Source organism: Periplaneta americana, chromosome 9 (genome assembly GCF_040183065.1).
Source record: "Periplaneta americana isolate PAMFEO1 chromosome 9, P.americana_PAMFEO1_priV1, whole genome shotgun sequence".
Classification (NCBI taxonomy): Eukaryota; Metazoa; Arthropoda; class Insecta; order Blattodea; family Blattidae; genus Periplaneta; species Periplaneta americana.
Genome location: NC_091125.1, coordinates 135,627,355 through 135,641,090, shown reverse-complemented (window position 1 = coordinate 135,641,090; position 13,736 = coordinate 135,627,355). Strand labels below are relative to the sequence as shown.

At 35.6% G+C, this 13,736-nt stretch overlaps 1 protein-coding gene and 1 pseudogene across 21 annotated transcripts in view; one reads left to right on the top strand and one right to left on the bottom strand.

Moving 5' to 3' along the window:
- LOC138706539 (coiled-coil domain-containing protein AGAP005037) overlaps positions 1–13,736 on the top strand; it is a 1,408,895-nt gene that overhangs the window by 892,667 nt on the left and 502,492 nt on the right. The gene's annotated exons all lie outside the window — the stretch shown is intronic.
- LOC138705717 (cytochrome c oxidase subunit 1-like) overlaps positions 10,571–13,736 on the bottom strand; it is a 33,731-nt pseudogene continuing 30,565 nt past the window's right edge.

Below are 13,736 nucleotides of genomic sequence, written 5' to 3'. Positions count from 1 at the left end.
CTTTACTCAGGTCCAGTGGTAAAATATCAACATCTCAGGTTATTATTTAGCATCGGAATGAAATGAAGGTGATAAGGCCGGTGAAATGAGTCCGGGGTCCAGCACCGATAGTTACATATTGTTAGTGATTGATAGTTGCTCATATTGGGTTGAGGGAACACTCCGGAAAAATCTCAACCAGGTAAATTGCCCCGACCGGTATTCGAACCCGGACTACCTGGTTTCGCGGTCAGACGCGCTAACCGTTATTCCACAGTTGTGGGCCAGTGGTAATATTACTGAATTAAGCGTAAGTTCATAGGTTACTCCATTTGCAATTCTTGAAGCTACCACTAGCTTTTCTCCGACGATTTGACGAGAACTTTATAGTACCTTAAAATGCCAATTTGGGTCATTAGTACTTATGTCACGGTTTTAGTGCCTAAAATGCAAATTTTCGTATAGCTTAAAAGTTGTAAACCTTTACTATAACAAGAATAATACGTATAACTCTTAGACCCTACAATACGCAACCTATCACACAGTGGCGGCTCATTGACTGGGGCAAGTGAGGCCGGGCCTCAGTCACTTGGCTTCCTTAAACTCTAAATTGTAGTGCTTTTAGAAGTATATAACATATTATATTACTTATCTGACTGAAGCATGTAGAGTTACAGAAGTAGAAAACTTTCTGATGTATATAGACCTGTCTTGCAGTAAAATTTGTTCCTGAGGCCCGAAATGTTTTGGCCTGGTCTGGCTTCTACATTTCGTATGTTTTCACGGGTTTTAAAAGGTTGCACCCGGAAAGTTGAAACTGAGGCACATTTCTTGTGGCCTCGTGGCCTAGCAGGTATTCGTCCACCCATCAGCCTTCAGTTCTCCCATTCAGAAACCTGTTTTTTGTCAATGCCGAGGTGAGAATAACAGTGGTGAATCGTCATGAGGTTCAGTGTGGTTATATGTTTCCGGAAAATAAAAATCGAAAGAGATGCGGGAAATAATTATGATAATTGTACTAAATTCATTGTTAGAGTATCCTTTCCGAGAGGAAATAATATTGAAATAAGGGAAGTTTAAAATTAAGACAGGCCTATACCGCCAATGACAAATTTTAGAAAGGTTATCTTAAAACGCCAACTTTCCATGCGTCCTAGTGTAAATAACATAAATGGATCTTTTTGGTAATGTGGCGCGAAATAAACTGTTCTGTTAGCCGTTCATGTGTGTGAAAGAGAGAGAGAGAGAGAGAGAGAGAGAGAGTGGGGGGGAGGTAACAGTGTGGCCTACTGACGGCTTCAGCGATCTGGAAAATATTTCTAGGGGAATTTCAACACATGCTTCTTCAGCTGACACAATAAAAGATAGGCTATATATATATACAAAAAGGCATATGACTTGGTTAAGAGGGAAGTATTATATGATATTCTTATTGAATTTGGTATTCCCAAGAAACTAGTTCGATTAATTAAAATGTCTCAGTGAAAAATAGAGCAGAGTCCGCATAGGTCAGTTTCTATCTGATGCTTTTCCAATTCACTGCGGGCTAAAGCAGGGAGATGCACTATCACCTTTACTTTTTAACTTCGCTTTAGAATATGCCATTAGGAAAGTTCAGATAATAGGCAGGGTTTGGAATTGAACGGGTTACATCAGCTTCTTGTCTATGCGGATGACGTGAATATGTTAGGAGAAAATCCACAAACGATTAGGGAAAACACGGAAATTTTACTTGAAGCAAGTAATGCGATCGGTTTGGAAGTAAATCCCGAAAAGCCAAAGTATATGATTATGTCTCGTGACCAGAATAATGTACGAAATGGAAATATAAAAATTGGAGATTTATCCTTCGAAGGGGTGGAAAAATTCAAATATCTTGGAGCAACAGTAACAAATATAAATGACACTCGGGAGGAAATTAAACGCAGAATAAATATGGGAAATGCGTGTTATTATTCGGTTGAGAAGCTTTTATAATCTAGTCTGCTGTCAAAAAATCTGAAAGTTAGAATTTATAAAACAGTTATATTACCGGTTCTTCTGTATGGTTGTGAAACTTGGACTCTCACTTTGAGAGAGGAACATAGGTTAAGAGTGTTTGAGAATAAGGTGCTTAGGAAAATATTTGGGACTAAGCGGGATGAAGTTATAGGAGAATGGAGAAAGTTACACAACACAGAACTGCACACATTGTATTCTTCACCTGACATAATTAGGAACATTAAATCCATACGTTTGAGATGGGCAGGGCATGTAGCACGTATGGGCGAATCCAGAAATGCACATAGAGTGTTAGTTGGGAGACCGGAGGGAAAAAGACCTTTGGGGAGGCCGAGACGTAGATGGGAGAATAATATTAAAATGGATTTGAGGGAAGTGGGATATGATGATAGAGACTGGATTAATCTTGCACAGGATAGGGACCAATGGTGGGCTTATGTGAGGGTGGCAATGAACCTTCGGGTTCCTTGAAAGCCATTTGTAAGTATGTATATATATATATATATATATACATATATTTAGCCTATGTTTTATATATAGTCTATATTAAACAGTTACTGAAACAAACTCACAGCATAGCAACTTATTTGGAATGATAATTAATACAGGTTAAATCTTTAAGTTAAGAATTTCATTTACACTGAATAATTTTATCATGCAATTCGGTATAATGTGATGTATTATGTAGATTATTTTTTGTTATTTATTTTATTTTTCATATTAAAATTAGTTAGTTGTTTTTGAATGACATATTATTATATTCTTCAATTATGATAATAATAATAATAATAATAATAATAATAATAATAATAATAATATAGTAACAATGTCGGTCATAATAAAATATCATCAATAATAAACTTTTGTACGGGAGATAGTGTATTTAAATTAATTACATCAGGCCTCACTGAGGATTTCAGTCACCGGCCGCTACTGCAATCACACCTGTATTATCTATGTAGTTCTTGTTACTGGCAGTAAATATTTTCTTCTTATGAGGGCTGTTTCACAACTCTTGAGGAGTTGTGGCATACCGGTATTGTCGGTTATGCTTAATACACGACTCGGTGGGCTAGTGTGTTGAAGAAAAATCCAGTCTTTCCAGTGGATGGAAAGTGAATATGTTTCCGATGAAATTGAAGTGGAAAATATAAGTTCAGGCATGGTCTCCTAAGCTATATTCTCATAGCGTGTGCTTTCTTAGCTTACAAAATGGTAACAGTCACCGGCGTGGCTCAGTCGGTTAAGGCGCTTGCCTGCAGGTCTGAAGTTGCGCTCGGGCCGGGCTTGATCCCGCTTGGGTTGATTAGCTGGTAGGGTTTTTTCCGAAGTTTTCCCCAACCGTAAGGTGAATGCTAGGTAATCTATGGCGAATCCTCGACCTCATCTCGCCAAATACCATCTCGCTGTCATCAATATCATCGACGCTAAATAACCTCGTAGTTGATACAGCGTCGTTAAATAATCAACTTAAATAAATAACCAATTGTATTCAATTAGAATTAAAGTCTGGCTGGGCTTAACTCTGCCGGATTAAGTATTATTATTATTACTGTATTATTATTATTATTATTATTATTATTATTATTATTATTATTATTATTATTATTATTATTATGTTAATATAAATATGCCATAGTATTAAATTATTAGCATCCAAAGACGGAGTTGCGTTAGCGAAAATCTATACGTTTCATCTTAGTGACCTTTCAATAACTTATCCAGCGTTAAAAATCTTTCCTGCAAGAAACTGTAGCATAACAACGGAAAATATCAGCAAAATCTGTATTGAGACTTGATCCCAAGACCTAAGAGAAACGAAGCCTTTACGTGGTGCAAATAAATGCAACGTCAGCGTCAGTAAAGTTCTATGACCGGAGCAACTCTGCGTAAACTATCGCCGGCGTACGTGAACGCGATCCAGATCGATCGATCACAAGAAAATTGACTACAGCTGTCTCGGGTGTTGCGAAATTGATTATGAATGAGACATGGAAAAGAAAAAACCGCACGCCGTTGTCACGGTAACTGTCTGCATGTGCCACATGAATATTCAGCGCGAGCCAAGAACGAGGAAGTTAAACTGTTGCTGCCGATGTGGGTCGACACATCCTCTGCTGTTGCAGGTCAGTTTTCTAACGTAATGTCCTGTTGTCATCACAACGCTGCTGCTAATAAAAGTGTAACAGCAGATTCCGGTAATACACTATTCGCCCGCGGCCATCGCCGGCGTGCTCAGTTTTCGACTTAAGGCTGGTTCACAATAAACCGGGAACGAAAACCAGAATGAAAACGAGAAGCAGAGGACGTGAATATGAAAATTTTTGATTCACAATAAACCGAGAACGTAGACGACTATACATATCGATATGTATGTCAATAACGATATGTAAAGTCGATGTTACACATTCTGATGTTACGCATTTTGATGTTATTTGTGTATAATTGACCAATGGCGTACTCTCATGAGTACAAGGCAGCCAACATAAACACAGGTTAAACAACTTCGAAATTTCAACTGAAACATTTCATTAGGTACGGTACTAAATATGCCCATGCATCTTTTATTATCACAACCTATTTTAAGTCTACCATAACGTAAAATAATTAGAGAAGAAACATTTGTAATAGAACAAAAATGAACACAACAGTATTTATTGAATTGAAGCGTGAATATGTAGTGTAATACAACCAATATAGTAATAAAAAATGATTCGCTTCCGATCGGTGTTCAAAGATGCAGCTATTGAAAGCCTCGTATTCTCCTTCATTTTCTCATCTTTATACGAGGCGCGCCGCTTATCGTAAAAGTGAGGATTTTCCTCAACACTCAATATTAGAATCTCATCAAATAAAACTTGCTCCATGATGCACAGCACAGAACAAAATAATGCATAGGTTATGTCACGGTCTTCTTGCTACAAAATATACGACGACAAAGTAGCTTTTAGATTGCAATAGAATGAATCTAGTGGGCTGTAATCGGAAACGTGAACGCCAAAGTTGAAACTTGGCCAACTCTCCGTTCCCTATCTCGGGCTCCGGCAAGCTTTTCGTTAATTGTGAATGCTCACATTTTAACAATTTTAGCGTTTCGTTTTCGTTCCGATTCTCGTTTCCGGTTTATTGTGAACCAGCCTTTAACGCCATTCCACAGTTTCTGAAAGCTGTCTGTTTGTTGTCTGTAAATAAACAGGTACTCAACCTACCAAACTATCCACCTGCGTTTACAATATTGGTGTTGGGCTTCAAGAATGTACAGTACCTGGCCACGTTAATAGAACCACCTACAATTTTTCAAATACTTTTTTTTAATTCTATATTTACTGCAATTTTATATACAGGATGTTTAAAAAGTGGTAAAAAATTTAGGATGAAAAGTAAAAAAGTTTCAGTAAAGGCTCATTCAAATTGAAAATTAAACATAACGTAAGCGTTAACTTAACATTACAGTAAAATCAAGAGGTCATACCATCATTCACGATGGGAACATAAACATAACAGCAAAAATACTTGGTAACCATGGAAACATAACAACGACGCCATTTCCTCATATTCTGTCGTATATTTCAGCGCTCCACGATTGTCTTCTGTTTGCAAATCACGTAAGCATAGCCTAAGCATGAAAGTTTGGAGTTTGCAAACTTTCATGTTAACGTCTTAAGGTAATGTTTATGTCAATTCTGATGTGAATCATTGTGAATGAACCCATTTGGTAGCCTGGGCGCAAACTTCTGTGTTTATGTTACGGTTATGTTTAATTTTCATTGTGAATGGGCGTTAACAGCAGATACCGGCAATAGACTACACGATTCGCCCGCGGCCATCGCCGGCTAAGTGCTCAGTTGTCGACTTAACGCCATTCCTCAGTTTCTGAAAACTGTCTGTTGATTGTCGGTGAATAAACAGGTACTTAGGTAACCTACCAAACTATCCACCTGCGTTTACAATATTGGTGTTGGACTTCAAGAATGTATATTAACTGGCCACGTTAATAGGGCTAAATACAATTTTTCAAATACTTTATTTTAATTCAACATTTACTGCAATTTTATATACGGGTGTTTCAAAAGTGACAAAACATTTAGAGATAAGTAAAAAATTCCAGTAAACATGGGTCCGCAAATCTTCCGTTCACGAGATAATACCATTTTATGCTGGTTGCAGCCTGCTGAATATTCCTACTAATTTCAACATAAGCAGAGGCAATTTTATTAATGTATCATTCAAGAGACAGTGAAATACTGTACATAATTTGACTTGTTTGTGTACTGAATTTATGTCTAACACTTATTTTTCACATTTGTTTAGTTTATGTATAACTAGTTAGATATTTGTTGTTCTTGTACTTTTAGTAGTAGCGGTGGTAACGGTGTATAAGCATTTAAAATTATTAAACTCTAGAATTGAATTCCTGATGATTTGGAACATGTTTTTAAAGAAAACATTATTTTTTGTTAGAGCCTATTTTTAGTTCTTTAGAGACTATTTCCTACACTTTTAAGCCTATTTTAGGCAACTAAAATTAAATTTTAACGACCTAAAAATCCGTACCCTAGTTATTAAAGAAAAAGGGAGACCCGTATAATTTAAGGACTTCACATTATCTTAAATAAACGGTATTCTGTCGTTTTGCAACATGAAAAAGTAAATTATGTTCAAAATGTGTTCTGAAAATGTTTTTTTTTTCCTTCCTAGTGGGTGGATTTTGTCGTAGCCGCCATTAATACATACGATCTCTGGTTCCCAGTATCGGTCGCATTCTCTGGAGATCTTATAGCCATGCAGCATGCAATATAGTTGTAATCCCCTGTTAGAGGGGAAGAGAAGGCCTGTTGGCCTTATCTCTACCAGGTTAAATAAATAAATATGTTTACATTTTTGCATTGGCGTCATTGAAGAGGTTATTTCCAGCTTTGTACACCACTTTGTCATTAAAAACGTGCCCAGGGTGCACTAACTTGGATGTAGGTTTACTATGCACCCCTGTTCTGAAAATGTTGTGAAGATAATATTTCAAATACTGTATAAAATTGCAGTAATTGAAGAATTAAAGTATTGGACCAGTTGTAGGTGATTCTATTAATGTCGCCAAGTAGTATAAATGTACCCATATCAGTTGTTAAACCTCAAGGGCCGGTTTTATCAACAAATGTTAAAAATGCACTAACATGTAGTTTGTTAACACAAGATAAAATTTTAATAATTGCGTTAAAATTCTGTTGTGTATTTCGGTTCCACCAACTATTTTCAGATGGATGTTAAGTAACATTTTGTTAACTTTCGCGAAAATTGGGAATACTCGCAGTATGAATCAGGGAAACGTATTAAAAACCAAAACTTTCCTGAATGCGTTTCACTCGCTTCACATATAGAAAACCTGTGCAATATTACGATCTCCTTGGCAATTATTATCCCTTATTGAAACTGAACCGCGAAGCTGATGGTTTGGAAAGAAATGAAGAGTTAATTTTACTATCATAGAAAGGTATGTCCTAGTGGAATTGGTAAACGAATATGTGACCCGTTGCGCGAAAAGGGACCTAAAGTCGTGAAAGGAACAAATTTGCGGTGTAAAAACTGCATTTCTATGTTTTGACATCTTGCGCTACCTGTAGGCTTTTTTACATACTAAACTAGGACGTAGTTTTACACAGTGTTTCTTAAATACCTAAATCTTTCTTATAGTTGCTAAAAAAAACAAGTGAAAACTTTAATTGCATTTTTCTCGAAAAGCAGGCCTACATAATGTACAATGAATGTACGTAATATGAACATTCAATAAGTAATACATTAATGTATATTAAAAGCTATAGCACTTAGTACCATGAATTTTTTTAATGCTCAATATTTCATCCTCGTTTTGAAACCAAAAAAAAAAAAAAAGTGAAAAATCTGACTTTAGATCCCATTTCCTGCAACTAGTCATGTAAAGATAGATTGGATTGCAAGAAAACAGACGGTGTGAAAATTATAGCCAATGATGACGAGTGGGTGTAGATTACTAATAATGCGTTCAATTGCCATGGGGAGAGGTTACCGCAAGAACTAAGCAACGTATTTTTTTCCAGTTCATTCATTCATTCATTCATTTATTTTATTCCATAGATCTTACATGAGCAATGAAGCTTTAAGATGTGGAACATGTCAACATTTTACAATATTACAATTACAATTTTTACAAATTTTTATAGTTTTACAATTTAGTAATTTTCTACAATTTTTACAATTTTGTACAATTTTTTTTACATTTTTTTACATTTTTTTACATTTTTTTACATTTTGGCGAGATGTAGTGAGATGAGATGAGGTCCGAGGATTCGCCAAAATATTACCCGGCATTTGCCTTTTCGGTGGGGGAAACCTCGGAAAAACCCAACCAGGTAATCAAATCAAAGGGGGTAATCAAATCAAAGGGGTCGCTCTTTAATTGATGGAAACGTTACATATGCATTTTGATCTCATTCTCACTGTAGCATTAGAAACCAACGTAATTAATATCTGTAACATGGGAATGAGAAGCATATTTCCGTGCTGTATTCTAATCTTTCGCGAATTAATTTTGCCTCTCTCTCTCTCTCTCTCTCTCTCTCTCTCTCTCTCTTCTTGACAACTGTTTTCGTGAGTCTGTACCCCAGTGAAGATTCGTTTACGTTAAATGTTACATGCTGAATGTAGTCATAGTTTGTGTATGGTTGTGTTAGTTTGCTTGTCTTCGCTATTGCGCTAAATCCGGCATTGCTCTTGTACCACCCGGCACGACTCTGGTTAAAATGTCCGGTCCGGTCTCCGCGTAACGGCGGATGCGAGACAATCCATTTACGGCTTGCTCAACAAACCGTTTCGCTCTCCCTTGGAGGAACAGGTTCGATCTTATGTAAGGGCATACAATGATCAGTATCTATGTAGAGCCCGTTCACGCCCGTTGTGCTTTATGTAACATGTGCTGGAGGCCCCACGATTTCAAAACTGATCAATCTAATGGGAGTGACTCCTGCGGCGGGGATCCGGGATCGAATCCTGTTGTGTCCATTATTGAAATAGTCGCAGGTAAGGATGACAAATTAAAAAAAAACTGAAAGAGGAGATATATTTATTTCATAATTTCATTACAATCAGAGGCATTATTATAGGTGACACTCTGAAAATTTTAAAGACAATTAATAATAACAAACACATGAACGCCTCAGAGGATTATTAAGCTTATAGCCTATAGCTACATATTCTAACAATAGTAATACGCGTTTACTTAATGAACAATTCCCCAATTTAAATAACCCGCTTTACAAAATTGTAAAGAAGTAAATTCTTAGTAATCCACTAGGTTTTCCAGGTGCATTGTTTTCTTTAAAGGACAGAAGGACAGTGTTTTACACATCAATTTTCATTATTGTACAAGATACAGTAATGGAGGAAAAAAATATTGAATATTTCCAAAAAATGTACTGCTATAAGATATACCTAACCCCTTAACCCAAGTTCATAAATCATTTCCCTCCTATAGCTCTGTCCCACTTATAACTGTTCTTCCATCTTAGAATATAAACGTCGATTCAGTATTCGCAGAAGAATCTTCGCCGAGTGTTATATCAGGCTGATAGTTCTGAACTCGTATCACCTCCATATCATTAGGATGCTAGATAACTACAGCAGTTGATAGAGCGTTGTAAAATAATCCACTAATAAAAACGATGGGTAATATTGTTTATTGTTTATTATGTAATATTATTGTTTATTGTTAATAAAATAACTTTGGCAGAAATACAATCTTAGTTCTTCCCTGAAGGAGTAAAAAACTCGTGCTCAGGGAGATATCTAAACACAAAGATAAACACAAAGATAATTTTTTTACACAAACTGGATCAAAAAAAATTACAGGAATAAATTAAATTTAAAAATACAATTTCAATTTTAACAATTTAAGTCATACAAATACATATACATATTAAATCAATATATATTGTTTAAAAATTAAATTCCTAATGCTATTTTTGAAATTCCTGATACTAAAATTTTCCAAATTTGGGTATTTATAAATTATTTTATTGTATAACCTTGGACCAAAGTCGGTACTATAGCTCAGAGCTGTCCTTGTGAAACACTATGGTTCCTCTAGTCGTATCAAATCGGATCTTTTAGTTCCATATTTATGATGATACAATTTGAATTTATTACGGTTTTTATGTATGAAGATTAATAAGGCAATATAATAAATCTGTTTAATTTTCAAAACATTAAAATCAGTAAACAAAAGCTCAGATGAGTAATCAATTGGTTTATTAAGGCATATTTTAATGATTCTTTTCTGAATAAGTATTAGTGGAGTGAGATTAGATTAGGTGACTTGGGGTTGAGGCGCAGAGTTTGAAATGCTACGTTGCTTTTAGTGTCATATTCTCTCTGAGCAGTACAGAATGTATGCAGTTCAAAAGCGACGTGGAATGAGTTGGAACTCCTTGACAGCTACAGGTTGGACAGAGCCGGGCTGTACTGAAGGGTGGCGTGGCGTGGCACGCAGGGTTGTTGATTGGCGCTCCGCCCATTAGTTGAAAGTTTGGCACGATAGTTGTGTATACACGTAATTAACTGCTTATTGGGCGATCACCTCTCGAATGGACATGTGCACGTGAAAGTTGCCTCCCGCACCCCTCCACACCACGACAGACATCACGTAACAGCGGGGACTGAATTCATGAACGGACTTCAAAAATTGCTGCACAGGTGCACGTATATTCGTATATCGAGCAGCTCGATTCCATTTGAACAGAGTGTTACTGTATCCGACAAATTCGTAACATTTTATTTTTTCTCTTTTTTTAACCTTGTTTTGTTTTCCGTTTTTTTATATATTTTTTTTGTTATCCCATTCTTTCTTAAAAATATACAGGGTTATTCACGAGGATTTATTTAGTAGTATTTATTTAGTATTTATTTATTTAACCTGGTAGAGATAAGGCCGTCAGGCCTTCTCTGCCCCTCTACCAGGCGATTAGAACTATAATATGAACAATAAAATTACAATTAATATTAAATTTACAATTACAATAGAAATTAAAGTACGACAAGATTACCTGAATAATGAAAGCTAGACATTTTATCATAGAAGTTAAGAACAAAGAATATTTTGTATTTACTGAATTACAAATTAAACCTACAATAACAAAATTCTATAGTGATGAAATTACCGGATATTGAAATATTTTGTGATAGATTAAGATAACTATTTACAAGAAACCATGTCTGAACGAGTCTCAATTTCTGACCAAGTGCCTACAAAGTTTGCGTTGGAATTCAATTTTATTTCGACAGTCCCTGACGCTAGCAGGTAACGAATTCCAGAGTCTTGGCAGGGCTATTGTGAAAGAGGATGAGTATGAGGAGGTGCGATGGGATGGTATTGTTAGTATTGTTTCATGGCGAGAGCGTGTGTTCAGATTGTGGTGGGAAGAAAGTAAGTGAAGCGAGACGACAGGTACGAAGGAATAGAAGAGTTCAAGATTTCGAAGAGAAGGAGAAGTGAATGTAAATTTCTTTTCTTATCTAGTTTAAGCCAACCTATTGTTTCCAGGGATGGGGTAATATGATCATATTTACGAACATTGCTTACAAAACGTACACACAAATTATGAGCACGTTGAAGTTTCGTTTTGTTGTCGCTGGAAAGGTCAGTCAGTAAAATGTCAGCATAGTCAAAATAGGGAAATACAAGCGTCTGCACAAGGGACTTTACTGTCACTTACGGAACTTATATCCGAAGACATTCTGAGCAAGAAATGCCATATAAACATTTGTCCTAATTTACTAAAGATTTTTTTATTATTTTAATCCTACAGAATAATATCTGTTATGGTAACAATTATTAATATTTGAGGAAAAAAATTCGCTCCAGCGCCGGGGATCGAACCCAGGTCCTTGGTTCTATGCACCAAGCGTTCTCACCATTGAGCTACGCCGATGTCCAATCTACAGCACCGGATCGAAATCTCCTCCTCCAGTGTTGTTTTCCTTTAGTGGACTGACTCCAAGCTGGGCATATGTGTTGACGTTTATATTCAAGCCAACTGCCATCACAACACTGGTGGAGGGGAGTTCGATCCGGTGCTGTGGATTGGACTTCTGTGTAGCTCAATGGTGAGAACGCTTGGTACGTAGTACCAAGTACCCGGGTTCGATTCCTGGTACCGGGGTGAATTTTTCTCCTCAAATATTAATTTCTTCTAATCTCACTATTTTTAGAGTTACATTAATTTCAAGTTGTTAGTAAAATACCTTTTTTCTTTACTTTTATGGGTAAAAATTATTACAAATAGAGAATGAACTATTCAGAAGTATCATTTCTTTATTTGGCTAGTGTTCTGAAGCTAAAAATGTGTTGTTGATTGCTTTGTACAGATTTTGATTTTCAATTTTTAACTAAAAATGACATCATTCTTACGCACTTAACACAAAAATTGTTACAAATCATACGACTTTAGGAACTTGATTCTTAAAAATTTAATTATGCATCCTAAAGTACAGTCTTAAAGAATTTACAAGAATGGCGTGATTTGTAACAATTGTTTTGATAAATGCGTAAAAAATGTAATTTTGTAGTTAAAAACCAAAACAAATTCTGTACGAAGTAACTATGGAATTCACAACACATTTTTAGCTTCAGAATGTTAGCTAATTAAAGAAATGATACTCCTGAATAGCTCATTCTTTATCTGTAATATTATTTTACCTTTAAAGCTAAACAATATGGTATTTTACAAACAACTTCAAATTAGTGTAATTCTGAAAATATTGAGATTAGGACAAATGTTTATATGACTTTTCTGCTCAGAATGTCTTCGCAAATAAACCCCATAAGGGACGGTAAATTCTCGTGAATCACCCTGTATATCTCGTTTTAAAATATTCTGCTTATTTTGTTTTTGTTTCGTTTTACGAACTGGATACTGCCCTACTAAGCACAGAAGAAGTAACTGCAAATTTGATTAAAATGATTGAAGTATAGCAATTCTGTGGAGTATTTTGCACCTAATACTAAAGTTTTATGGCTGTATCGAATTCCTATATATCTTAAAAATGATGTAAAACTGGGGGTACGTGCATTTGCATACATGTTTTTTTTATTTAATGACGCTGTATCAATTACTATGTTATTTAGCGATATTACTGTTAATACAATACTAGAGAAAGATCGCTAAATGTAGTAGATTTATAAATCATGGAAGTGGAGGATTATTGCAACTAATATTTTAATTTTACATACACAATATATGTATTTTATAATTTTGTTATTACCATCTACATCATACATGGGCACAATTTTCGGTTACGTGAGGCACTCGATTTGAAATAGTTTGTTTACTAGGAGAGTAGACTGCAGAGTAGGATGGGAAATATAAACTGCTGTGACCTGCGTCAGCTTATCGTAATCGGTAAGGCGGCCAGTGGCGAATTATTAGGAAAGCGCTTGGTTAACGTGAGAGACTCGAAAACTTTTATTCAATTTGGCAAATTAATTCTGCAGCTTTAATCATAAACCACTTTACTATTTCTCCATCATTGAATTGATTTAAATCACAGGCGAGAAATTGCGTAACTAGCCAATAATATTCCATCACGTTGTCTACATATATTTTCTTGAATATTCTGGCGTTTATCAAGATTACTTAATAGATTTGCACGTTCTCGACCTAAAATAATTTCAGAAAATCATATTTCGTTTTCTACGCACATTTAATATTTTTTTATAAATTTCTTCTGGA